This window comes from Schistocerca gregaria, chromosome X (genome assembly GCF_023897955.1).
Source record: "Schistocerca gregaria isolate iqSchGreg1 chromosome X, iqSchGreg1.2, whole genome shotgun sequence".
Taxonomy (NCBI): Eukaryota; Metazoa; Arthropoda; class Insecta; order Orthoptera; family Acrididae; genus Schistocerca; species Schistocerca gregaria.
Window position 1 is genome coordinate 708,912,036 of NC_064931.1, and position 12,808 is coordinate 708,924,843.

Genomic DNA, 12,808 nt, shown 5'->3' on the forward strand with positions numbered 1-12,808 from the left:
CCCAAATTGCGTGAAAATGTAATCATATGTCAATTATGATACTTCCTGGCAGATTAAAACTGTGTACCGGACCGATACTCGAACTCGGGACATTTGCCTTTCTCGGGCAAGCGCTCTACTATCTGAGCTACCCAAGCAGGACTCACGCCCCGTCCTCACAGCTTTACTTCCGCCAGTACCTCGTCTCATTCTGGAAACATGTTAGTTATAGTATAATATATTTGTTCAATGAATACCCGTTTATCATCTGCATTTCTTTCTGGTGTAGCTATTGTAATTAGTCACTAGTGTATAATCGACATACTGTTTTCATATACACTGAAGCGCCAAAGAAACGGGTATAGGAATGCGTTTTCGAATACAGAGATGCATAAATAGGCAGAATACGGCGCTGCAGGCTTCAACGCCTGTGTAAGACAACAAGTGTTTGGTAGAGTTGTTAGACCGGTTGCTGCTCTAACAATGGCAGGTTATCAAGATTTAAGTGAGTTTGAACGTGGTGCTACAGTCAGCGCACGAGCGATGGGACACAGCATCTCTTAGGTAGTGATGTAGTGGGGAGTTCTTCGTACGACCATTCCATAAGTGTACCATGAATATTAGGAAAACATCAGATCTTCGACATCGCTACGACCGAAAAAATATCCTGCAAGAACTGTACCAACGAAGACTGAAGAGAATCGTTCAGCGTGACAGAAAAGCACCACTTCCACAAATTGCTGCAGATTTAAATGCCGGGCCATTAATAAGTGTCAGTGTGCGATACATTCAACGAAACATCATCGATATAGGATTTCATAGCCGAAGGCCCACTCTTGTACTCTTGATGACTCCACAATACAAAGCTTTACTCCTCGTCTGGGCCCGTCAACACCGATATTGGACTGTTGGTGACTGGAAACATATTGCCTGCTCGGACGAATCTCTTTTCTAACTGTATCGAGCGGATTGACGTGTACGGGTATGGAGACAACGTCATGAATCCATGGACCCTGCATGTGAGCAGGGGGCTGTTCAAGCTGGTAGACGCTCTGTAATGGTGTGGGGCGTGTGCAGGGGGAGTGATATGGGACCCCTGATACGTCTACATATGACTCTGACAGGTGACACGTACGAAAGCATCCTGTCTGATCACCTGCATCCATTCATATCCATTGTGCATTCCGACGGACTTGCGCAATTCCGGCAGGACAATGTGACACCCCATACGTTCAGAATTGCTGCAGAATGGCTCAAGGCACACTCTTCTGAGTTTAAACAGTTCCGCTGGCCACAAAACATGACATTATTGAGGATATCTGAGATGCGTTGCAACATGCTGTCCAGAAGAGTTCTCAAACCCCTCATACTCTTGCGGATTTATGGGCAGCCCTGAAAGATTTATGGTGTCAGTTCCCTCCAGCACTACTTCAGACATTAGTCGAGTCTATGCCACGTCGTACTGCGGTACTTCTGCGTGCTCGAAGGAGCCTACACGATATTAAGCAGTTTTACCTGTTTCTTTGACTCTTCACTGTAATAAAACCACATACGGATTCTAGTAGTAAGGGAAATCAAGTTCAACAGCTTGATGTGAATATTTTTTTTACAACTAACCAGTGAACGGAGATGATTTTAATATATTCTCGAGGCTATAAAATTGTAACAATACGAAGACAGCATGCAACTAACGTCAGACTGACATGAGGTGTAGTACATGCTTCGATATGCAACTGGTAAGTATTTTAGGAAAACCGCAGAATGTAGGGGGGAGGAGCAACGCCAACTACATTCTGCGATGGGAATAGTACACAGCGGTTTTTTCATTCAGGAATAGCATCAGAATGTTGCTTGTTTCTGGGAAGATTGGGTTATGCTTTGTATGAGGAGAAATGTATACCAGCACGTATCGGAATTTGACGACAGGGTAGTGGCAATCGAGAATGTGGTTTATCGTCCTGCGATACTGCTACTCGCGGTATTCGATATGGCACCACTACGTCAAGTCTGTGAACTCAGTGGACTCTGTGGGCCGTATTAGACACCATGAAGGATCTCAGCACTAGCTCACGCGAGGACAGGTAATGTTCATTTGGTCATGCGAGGATCGTACACATTCTTTACGGACCTTTAGTCTGAAAATGAGCCTATTTGTGGCAAGACGAGTATTAACTCGGGCACTTCGACGTCGTCTGGGTGCACCGCGGACGGTCATTATTTTCGTCATCATTGCGGCTTCCCTTGACATTGCAAGAGTGAGACTTGTCGATCTTCCAACAACATCATGGACACTGAAGCGGCACCAAATTGTCTTTTCAGAAGAGTCCGGACAATGGATATATAAGCGTGTGGAGGCTCCCAGGAAACCTACCATTGTCGGACTGCATTCGTCATCGTCATATGGGCCCTGCACTTGGCATAATGATAATGGCTTGGTAATTAGGACTCAAACTGACACCTATCTTCGGGCACTCCGTGACGTTATATTTTAACAAGATAACGCAAGGCATCATGTGCTGTCCTGTTCTTCTTCAATACAGGGGATGTTACATTGTTGCCACGACATCTGGTCGTGGGTTGCTGAGCGACTGGCATACCACAAACTACAAGTCGCTACGGTTCAAGAACTATGGCACAGAGTTGAAGGATGGCAGCTGTATCTGTCATCCACGCTCCCATAAGAATTGCAGCCAACGTAGTTCCTACAGGTTCCTGCTCTGAGTACTAGTCTTCGCACCTAGTATCTCCTTACAGCACCTACAAATTAAACTACATATTCTTCCTTCTATGCTTTATGCAAGCAATTAGTGAAATTTCGTTATTGGCTATCCTTCCTAATGTTGCTACTTTATTGGCCAGCAGCGTACTGTGCAAATGTTTTGTTGGGTTCCTTTATAAAAAGTGCAAGAAATATCATCATTTCACTATTCAAACATAATGAAAAACAAACTTGTAAGGTAACTGATGGGGATAACAGCAATCATTAAAATTGAGAGAAAAACAGCATTATTTAGCATGGGCAGACTATCAGATGTGAATAAAATTTCCTGGCAGAGAATAGCCTCCATTAAAATCCAGGAGAATGTCGACCCAGTTTTCATCTCAAAAAGTGTTGGTTAGACCACGTCACCGAGTTGCAAGTGATAGGCTCACAAACCTGAGGCAGTGCTTGATAGAGAGTTGAGGGGAATGTCACAAAACAAACTGACCCCGATTCAATGAGGAACTGATTCTGATACAGCGTTCTTGGAAACGCCGGTGGCAGTGTCAGTGCCCCTAGAATATTGTGACTCCATTAAAAACAGGATATCACCAGTTCATGTCACATCTCGGCGAGAGCAGAAGATTTGAAATATACCATTAAACTCATGCCCTTGCGATATTATACATTTCTCTACTTAATCGCCTTTGAACTGGCTGTAAGAATACGGAAGTTCAAAATTTGTCCCCCTACCCAAAGTGGCTAGTGCACACAATGTGACTATGTGTACGAATTACACAGAGAGCGGTCAGTTATTTCACAGTTGATGTCCACTGTACAGTACTGGACAATATGACTTGCTTTCACTTTGCAAGACGCTTGTCAGAGCCTTAGCATTTAATTAAGACCATTTGCCATAAGTGCGGTGTTTAGGAGATTTACAGCCTCTCTTCTCCCTGCCACTCAAAGCTAGGTTAATGTTTCACGTCCCGTCGAAGATGAGGTCGAAACAGACGGAAAACTAGCTCGGAACGATGATGGAAGTTGTAGGAAATAGGCCGTGGCCCTTCAAAGAAACCATCCCGTCAGTCGATATAACCGAATCCGGGAAAACACAGAATACTTAAATCACGATGGCTGGATTTGAATCAGCTTCCAATCGACTACTACTACAGCGTGTTACCATTCCGCCATCTAAGATGTTACTGCCTTCCAAGTAGCGACTGAAAACTTCGTCCGTTATAAGAATTTTTGTCAGATACTTGCGAGAAGACAGCTTGAACACAAATGTATGTTAGTTACCTAGGCTACGGAGAAGGGTGTTCACAAATTTAAGGGAAAAGGCCGGAAAATGTACCTCTAGCCTCATTTTTAGTGAACTGCCTTTCAGTAACGCCAGAAATGATACAATTGATAAACAATGATGTATCAGTGATGTAAAAAGCAGCGAAGATCATTATTATAACTTGTTAGAAACCACGGGCACAGGAAAGCCGGTTCACAGCAAACGCTGCGATGAGAAGTTGTGAAAATCCCGCAGACGATATACTTGGAATTACGATGGAGTCCTGTTGCTTTGCAATAATAGAGATGAAAGCAGATTCTAAATGGAGTCCGGACCTCGAGCGCCAACGAAAGCGAGGTTTAATTTCGATTGCCAAACAGCGGTGAATAATGTCCTTGTTACAAATTTCAGTTTCGTTGCTGTAAGCCGACACCCGGCTGTCTTGGAATGTGAACAGATGTGTGTTCTTGTGGACATCCCCCTCACTGCTAACGTCCTGAAAATCTGACAGGTCTTCTGTTGTAACCGTCACAGCCTATGTCCTGCACCGGGCAGGAGGTAGCGGCGAACACCACTAGCTTGCTGGATAATTTTCCCATTAATATTGCCATTCGGCGACCAATAACGCGTGTCGTTATATGCATGCCAACGGCCCGTACAAATCGATGCCGGAATCTAATAAATTCCATCACATTGTTCGTCCCGAATACCGTCACCTATTTAACTGACAGATTCCGCGCAAGGGTTTTTCCGCCCACAGGATCTGCCACACTGAATTTTACTGATACTATTAATAAAGAATTATGAGCCGTTTAGCTCTAATTATGAAAGAGGAGTCATTAATGTGAACCCAGCTAATTTTATGTTTTTTGTCTTTTTTCCAAATTAAGTGAGAAAATGTGCAAAATAAGTAATTAGTGGTTATTTAACCTTGCTCCTTTACCTACGAGTCAACTTCATGGCCACCAGATTATTTATGTTCTGGGAAGTTTCATTATAAATTGAGATTTATATATACGTGCACAAACTGCTCATGTAGATAATCCTTCCGACTACGTATCCACTGTTGCATAGCACAAATTTCTTATACTATAAGGTTCATCTAATTTTCAACATACTGCTATAGCACAAAATCTGAAACGCTTCGATTCTTTTCTTTTCCGGTTTTCCCACAGTGCATGAACGATCCTGCTGCCACCAACGAACATTTCGTGTAAGGACCCCGAACATGACATAAGAGAAATTTGGGCTCGTACTGAACTGTATAGATAGTCATTCTTCCCTCGTCTTATTTGCTTGTGGAGAAGGAAACGAAGAGACGTCTAGTGGTACAAGGCAGTCTCAGACACGCAACATACATCTATATCTACATCTACATTTATACTCCGCAAGCCACCCAACGGTGTGTGGCGGAGGGCACTTTACGTGGCACTCTCATTACCTCCCTTTCCTGATCCAGTCGCGTACGGTTCGCGGGAAGAACGACTGCCGGAAAGCCTCCGTGCGCGCTCGAATCTCTCTAATTTTACATTCGTGATCTCCTCGGGACGTATAAAAAGGGGGAAGCAATATATTCGATACCTCGTGCAGAAACACACGCTCCCGAAACCTGGAGAGGAAACTACACCGCGATGCAGAGCGCCCCTCTTACAGAGTCTGCCACTTGAGTTTGCTAAACATCTCCGTAACGCTATCACGCTTACCAAATAACCCTGTGACGAAACGCCCCGCTCTTCTTTGGATCTTCTCTATCTCCTCTGTCAACCCGACCTGGTACGGATGCCACACTGATGAGCAATACTCAAGTATAGTTCGAAGGAGTGTTTTGTAAGCCATCTCCTTTGTTGATGGACTACATTTTGTAAGGACTCTCCCAATGAATCTCAACCTGGTACCCGCCTTACCAACATTTAATTTTATATGATCATTTCACTTCAAATCGTTCCACAGGCATACTCCCAGATATTTTACAGAAGTAGCTGCTACCAGTGTTTGTTCCGCTACCTGCCGGCCGCGGTGGTCTCGCGGTTCTAGGCGCGCAGTCCGGAACCGTGCGATTGCTACGGTCGCAGGTTCGAATCCTGCCTCGGGCATGGATGTGTGTGATGTCCTTAGGTTAGTTAGGTTTAAGTAGTTCTAAGTTCTAGGGGACTGATAACCACAGCAGTTGAGTCCCATAGTGCTCAGAGCCATTTGAACCATTTTGTTCCGCTACCACATAATCATACAACAAAGGATCCTTCTTTCTATGTATTCGCAATACATTACATTTGTCTGTGTTCAGGGTCATTTGCCACTCCCTGCACCAAGTGCCTATCCGCTGCAGATCTTCCTGCATTTCACTGCAATTTTCTAATGCTGCAACTTCTCTGTATACTACAGCATCATCTGCGAAAAGCCCCATGGAACATCCGACACTATCTACTCATACATACATGGCTTGATAAGTATATCTGTAGATGTGTATGTAGATGATTCACTATCATGCAACGCTATGCTCAGACGTATATTCTCAGAAATTTCTTCCTCAAATGAAGGCTGATGTTTCTACACGTAGCGATTTATTTGTTGTGCATTGCTGTTTCAAAGTTTATTGCAGATTGCGAATCGATATCCCCTCATGTATTTATGGAGACAGTCAAGCATTTCGTGTAGGCACCACATGAGTGTATCAGGAATGTCTTCTGTTCCTTTTACGAACTAAACATCATCAGAACTAAAAATCAAACAGCGCATGCGCATTATATGAATGAGGCACAAAACAGTCCTCTGTGCTATTGTTATTACGTTTTCTATCTAAAAAGCCCTCCCCCCATGAACCATGGACCTTGCCGTTGGTGGGGAGGCTTGCGTGCCTCAGCGACACAGATGGCCGTACCGTAGGTGCAACCACAACGGAGGGGTATCTGTTGAGAGGCCAGACAAACGTGTGGTTCCTGAAGAGGGGCAGCAGCCTTTTCAGTAGTTGCAGGGGCAACAGTCTGGATGATTGACTGATCTGGCCTTGCAACATTAACCAAAACGGCCTTGCTGTGCTGGTACTGCGAACGGCTGAAAGCAAGGGGAAACTACAGCCGTAATTTTTCCCGAGGACATGCAGCTTTACTGTATGATTAAATGATGATGGCATCCTCTTGGGTAAAATATTCCGGAGGTAAAATAGTCCCCCATTCGGATCTCCGGGCGGGGACTACTCAGGAGGATGTCGTTATCAGGAGAAAGAAAACTGGCGTTCTACGGATCGGAGCGTGGAATGTCACATCCCTTAATCGGGCAGGTAGGTTAGAAAATTTAAAAAGGGAAATGGATAGGTTAAAGTTAGATATAGTGGGAATTAGTGAAGTTCGGTGGCAGGAGGAACAAGACTTCTGGTCAGGTGACTACAGGGTTATAAACACAAAATCAAATAGGGGTAATGCAGGAGTAGGTTTAATAATGAATAGGAAAATAGGAATGCGGGTAAGCTACTACAAACAGCATAGTGAACGCATTATTGTGGCCAAGATAGATACGAAGCCCACACCTACTACAGTAGTACAAGTTTATATGCCAACTAGCTCTGCAGATGATGAAGAAATTGAAGAAATGTACGATGAAATAAAAGAAATTATTCAGATAGTGAAGGGAGACGAAAATTTAATAGTAATGGGTGACTGGAATTCAAGTGTAGGAAAAGGGAGAGAAGGAAACATAGTAGGTGAATATGGATTGGGGCTAAGAAATGAAAGAGGAAGCCGCCTAGTAGAATTTTGCACAGAGCACAACTTAATCATAGCTAACACTTGGTTTAAGAATCATGAAATAAGGTTGTATACGTGGAACAACCCTGGAGATACTAAAAGGTATCAGATAGATTATATAATGGTAAGACAGAGATTTAGGAACCAGGTTTTAAGTTGTAAGACATTTCCAGGGGCAGATGTGGACTCTGACCACAATCTATTGGTTATGACCTGTAGATTAAAACTGAAGAAACTTCAAAAAGGTGGGAAATTAAGGAGATGGGACCTGGATAAACTGAAAGAACCAGAGGTTGTACAGAGTTTCAGAGAGAGCATAAGGGAACAATTGACAGGAATAGGGGAAAGAAATACAGTAGAAGAAGAATGGGTAGCTCTGAGGGATGTAGTAGTGAAGGCAGCAGAGGATAAAGTAGGTACAAAGACGAGGGCTGCTAGAAATCCTTGGGTAACAGAAGAAATATTGAATTTAATTGATGTAAGGAGAAAATATAAAAATGCAGTAAATGAAGCAGGCAAAAAGGAATACAAACGTCTCAAAAATGAGATCGACAGGAAGTGCAAAATGGCTAAACAGGGATGGCTAGAGGACAAATGTAAGGATGTAGAAGCTTATCTCACTAGGGGTAAGATAGATACTGCCTACAGGAAAATTAAAGAGACCTTTGGAGAGAAGAGAACCACGTGTATGAATATCAAGAGCTCAGATGGCAGCCCAGTTCTAAGCAAAGAAGGGAAGGCAGAAAGGTGGAAGGAGTATATAGAAGGTTTATACAAGGGCGATGTACTTGAGGACAATATTATGGAAATAGAAGAGGATGTAGATGAAGACGAAATGGGAGATACGATACTGCGTGAAGAGTTTGACAGAGCACTGAAAGACCTGAGTCGAAACAAGGCCCCCGGAGTAGACAACATTCCATTAGAACTACTGACGGCCTTCAGAGAGCCAGTCATGACAAAAACTCTACCAGCTGGTGAGCAAGATGTATGAGACAGGCGAAATACCCTCAGACTTCAAGAAGAATATAATAATTCCAATCCCAAAGAAAGCAGGTGCTGACAGATGTGAAAATTACCGAACTATCAGTTTAATAAGCCACGGCTGCAAAATACTAACGCGAATTCTTTACAGACGAATGGAAAAACTGGTAGATGCAGACCTCGGGGAGGATCAGTTTGGATTCCGTCGAAATGTTGGAACACGTGAGGCAATACTGACCTTACGACTTATCTTAGAAGAAAGATTAAGAAAAGGCAAACCTACGTTTCTAGCATTTGTAGACTTAGAGAAAGCTTTTGACAATGTTGACTGGAATACTCTTTTTCAAATTCTAAAGGTGGCAGGGGTAAAATACAGGGAGCGAAAGGCTATTTACAATTTGTACAGAAACCAGATGGCAGTCATAAGAGTCGAGGGGCATGAAAGGGAAGCAGTGGTTGGGAAAGGAGTGAGACAGGGTTGTAGCCTCTCCCCGATGTTATTCAATCTGTATATTGAGCAAGCAGTAAAGGAAACCAAAGAAAAATTTGGAGTAGGTATTAAAATTCATGGAGACGAAGTAAAAACTTTGAGGTTCGCCGATGACATTGTAATTCTGTCAGAGACGGCAAAGGTCTTGGAAGAGCAGTTGAACGGAATGGACAGTGTCTTGAAAGGAGGATATAAGATTAACATTAACAAAAGCAAAACGAGGATAATGGAATGTAGTCAAATTAAATCGGGTGATGCTGAGGGAATTAGATTAGGAAATGAGACACTTAAAGTAGTAAAGGAGTTTTGCTATTTAGGAAGTAAAATAACTGATGATGGTCGAAGTAGAGAGGATATAAAATGTAGACTGGCAATGGCAAGGAAAGCGTTTCTGAAGAAGAGAAATTTGTTAACATCGAATATAGATTTATGTATCAGGAAGTCGTTTCTGAAAGTATTTGTTTGGAGTGTAGCCATGTATGGAAGTGAAACATGGACGATAACTAGTTTGGACAAGAAGAGAATAGAAGCTTTCGAAATGTGGTGCTACAGAAGAATACTGAAGATAAGGTGGATAGATCACGTAACTAATGAGGAGGTATTGAATAGGATTGGGGAGAAGAGAAGTTTGTGGCACAACTTGACTAGAAGAAGGGATCGGTTGGTAGGACATGTTTTCAGGCACCAAGGGATCACAAATTTAGCATTGGAGGGCAGCGTGGAGGGTAAAAATCGTAGAGGGAGACCGAGAGATGAGTACACTAAGCAGATTCAGAAGGATGTAGGTTGCAGTAGGTACTGGGAGATGAAGCAGCTTGCACAGGATAGAGTAGCATGGAGAGCTGCATCAAACCAGTCTCAGGACTGAAGACAACAACAACAACATCTAAAAAGCTCTGTTTGCCCGTTGTTGTGATACCAAATATGACTTTTCTACCTCATTCATTTAGGTCCGTCAAATAGTATTCTTAACTTGTTGGACAGTAGCTACGTATTCAGCTGAGAGTGCGACCGTACAGGTATGAAAATCCTTGTCGTTAATCATCAGCTGCAGCCTGATTAAGGAAATCGCCGCAAAGCCGTCCTATAAATTTTAGAATCTCCATGATGCTGTGTGCATCCGTGGGAGGAATCTCTTCCGTAATAATGCACGCCATTATGCACGATTTTCTGCGATTCCCGAAACAAGGCTTGGCGGCTTGCTGCAAATTGCGCCGCGCGGGAAACTGGCCCCCCGAGGCAGCGCCTGCATAATAAAAGGCCGCCGAACGAACGCCGAGCGCGCCTGCCGACTCGGCGCACCGCAGAAAAACTTCTCCCCTGTCAGTCCGCCCGTCTTCCAACCACGTGACTGATAATCTTAAAGCGGCGCCCACTAGGACAAGTTTCATTCCACTGTTCCTCCTCCGGCGGCTCGCCCTCTGTTCCACAACTTTATGACGGCTTCCGTGAAATGAAGCGTAGCGACAGACGTACAAAAGTTAACCTCCATCTCACAAAATGCCTTTTCATGTGAAACGAGTCCGACAGACGTGTGCAGTAGCATAGGTAGCTATCTAAAGTGCTCCGAAACATAATACAATTCGGTTTCGCTTGTTCTGGAACCCACTGCAAGTATTATGAAGACGGAGTTGTTTTCCTAACTGTTGACAATTTTTTTGGAAAGTACCTTCGCTTGAAACTTAATCATATGACACAAGGAAGGAGGACCTGGGTATAGCGATAAGTCGATGATGAGGTCCAAAGAGACGGCGGTGGAACTGGGGAAGGTATAAACCCCTTGACTCCTTTTCGAAGGAATCTAAATCAGAGGTGTGTTTGAACCGCCGTTTTACCAGTGTTTTAACCATTGCGCTATCTCGTTTCGTTCAAACATACTCTTATATGACATATACCTTGCGTTCAGTACTAGTGAAAAATTTCTGTTCAGTCCAAATCGGGACTCAGACCCAAAGGTTTTCCTTTCACGCTTACACTTTTGCTGGATGCCCCGTCTGCGCACTTTTCATGGATATAACTCTTCAGAGACTGACCCAGCACTCGCTAAAACTAAAATTCCAGGGAGAAAAGATGCAGCGAACAGTTGCTGCAGCGTCTGCTTCGCTAAAAAATAAATGGTTCAAATGGCTCTGAGCACTATGGGACTTAACTTCTGAGGTCATCTGTCCCCTAGAACTTAGAACTACTTAAACCTGACTAACCCAAGGACATCACACACAGCCATGTCCGAGGCAGGATTCGAACCTGCGACCGTAGCAGTCGCGCGGTGCCAGACTGTAGCGCCTAGAACCACTCTGCCACCCCGGCCGAGTCTTCGCTAAAGGAGTAACATCCACGGAGCTCTAAACAAGTCAGATACTCCACTCTGTCCTTTCCAAAAAGCACTTGGGCAACACTGCTGTGAGAGCCTGTTATAAGCATCTACTCACATTCTCCGTAAGCCACTTTACTGTCAGTGGTGTAGGGTACTTTGGGTCGCACTATGCTCTCCACAATTTCCTGCTTCAAAATTATCCGAATTTTGGCCATATTAAACCACGCTAAATGCAATCAAGAGCAGGTTTCTTTTTTTTCTTAATGTCCATATCACTTTCGTTCTCTGAGAATGGGTTGTTTTCCGCTCTTCAGACCAATTTGTTCCAGGCTCTTACTGATTTTCTGCCAGGCCAGCTAACCGGTCGTTAACCACCTTTCTCTCTCTCTTTTTTGAAAACATTAGAAGGTTGACACATAACGCCGTAATATAGGTTCAACTAAGGAAAACCACGTTGAAAACTTGAAAACAACAAGCCATGCCTGAGCAATGGTGCTGTGCTCTTACGGCTCTTACATTTTTTTCATGTTTCAACGTGGGTTTTCATTATTTAAGCCTGTATTACGGAGTTAAATGTCAATTTTCTTATGTTTTGAAGTCAGCAATGCCGTATACTTTCCTGGTTAAATAGCGCGTGTGCCATGTCAAATTGTAACAATTCCTACAACTACTTTCATGCATTCGTTCTACTTAAAGTCGCTTTGGTTTTTCCATATATTATACGACTGTTATTGTCGCTAGTGCCCTATTGCCAGTAGTATAATCGAACAGTCACTGTTGTTTCCAGCTCTTATTCTAAAGATATTAAATTTATCTACGTTGGCCATCAACAACAACCAGTCACTACAATAAGCGTTGATGGTCTTCAGAGCTTTCTGCATATTGATACAGTATTATTCCTTCGCATCTTCCCTATATATGACAGTGTCAATCGCTGACAGCCATATGGAGCTTTGGCCGTCATCTACTACATCATTCATACAAATCGTGATTAGTAAAGACACTATCACATTCCCTTTCGGTACGCGTCTGTCAATTCTACAACGTTTAGAATGACGTGTTAACTTCTGTCTATTGGGAACTGCTGAATCTATATGAAAAGCAGATCCCATGTTACATAAGCATGAAAAAAATTTGGAGTGAGTTCCTATGGAACCAAACTGCTGAGGTCATCAGTACGTAGACTTTATGCTAATCGCAACACACACAGCCATACCCGAGAGAGGACTCGAACCTCCGACGGGAGGAGCGTCGCGAACCGTGGTAAGGCGCCCAAACCACGGGGGGTGGGATGTTTTATGATTTACACGATACA

General features: G+C 43.5%; 1 protein-coding gene across 1 annotated transcript in view; it reads right to left on the minus strand.

The window, feature by feature from the left end:
- Nucleotides 1-12,808, minus strand: part of LOC126298288 (contactin-4-like) — a 2,176,233-nt gene that overhangs the window by 1,977,599 nt on the left and 185,826 nt on the right. The window lies entirely within an intron of this gene.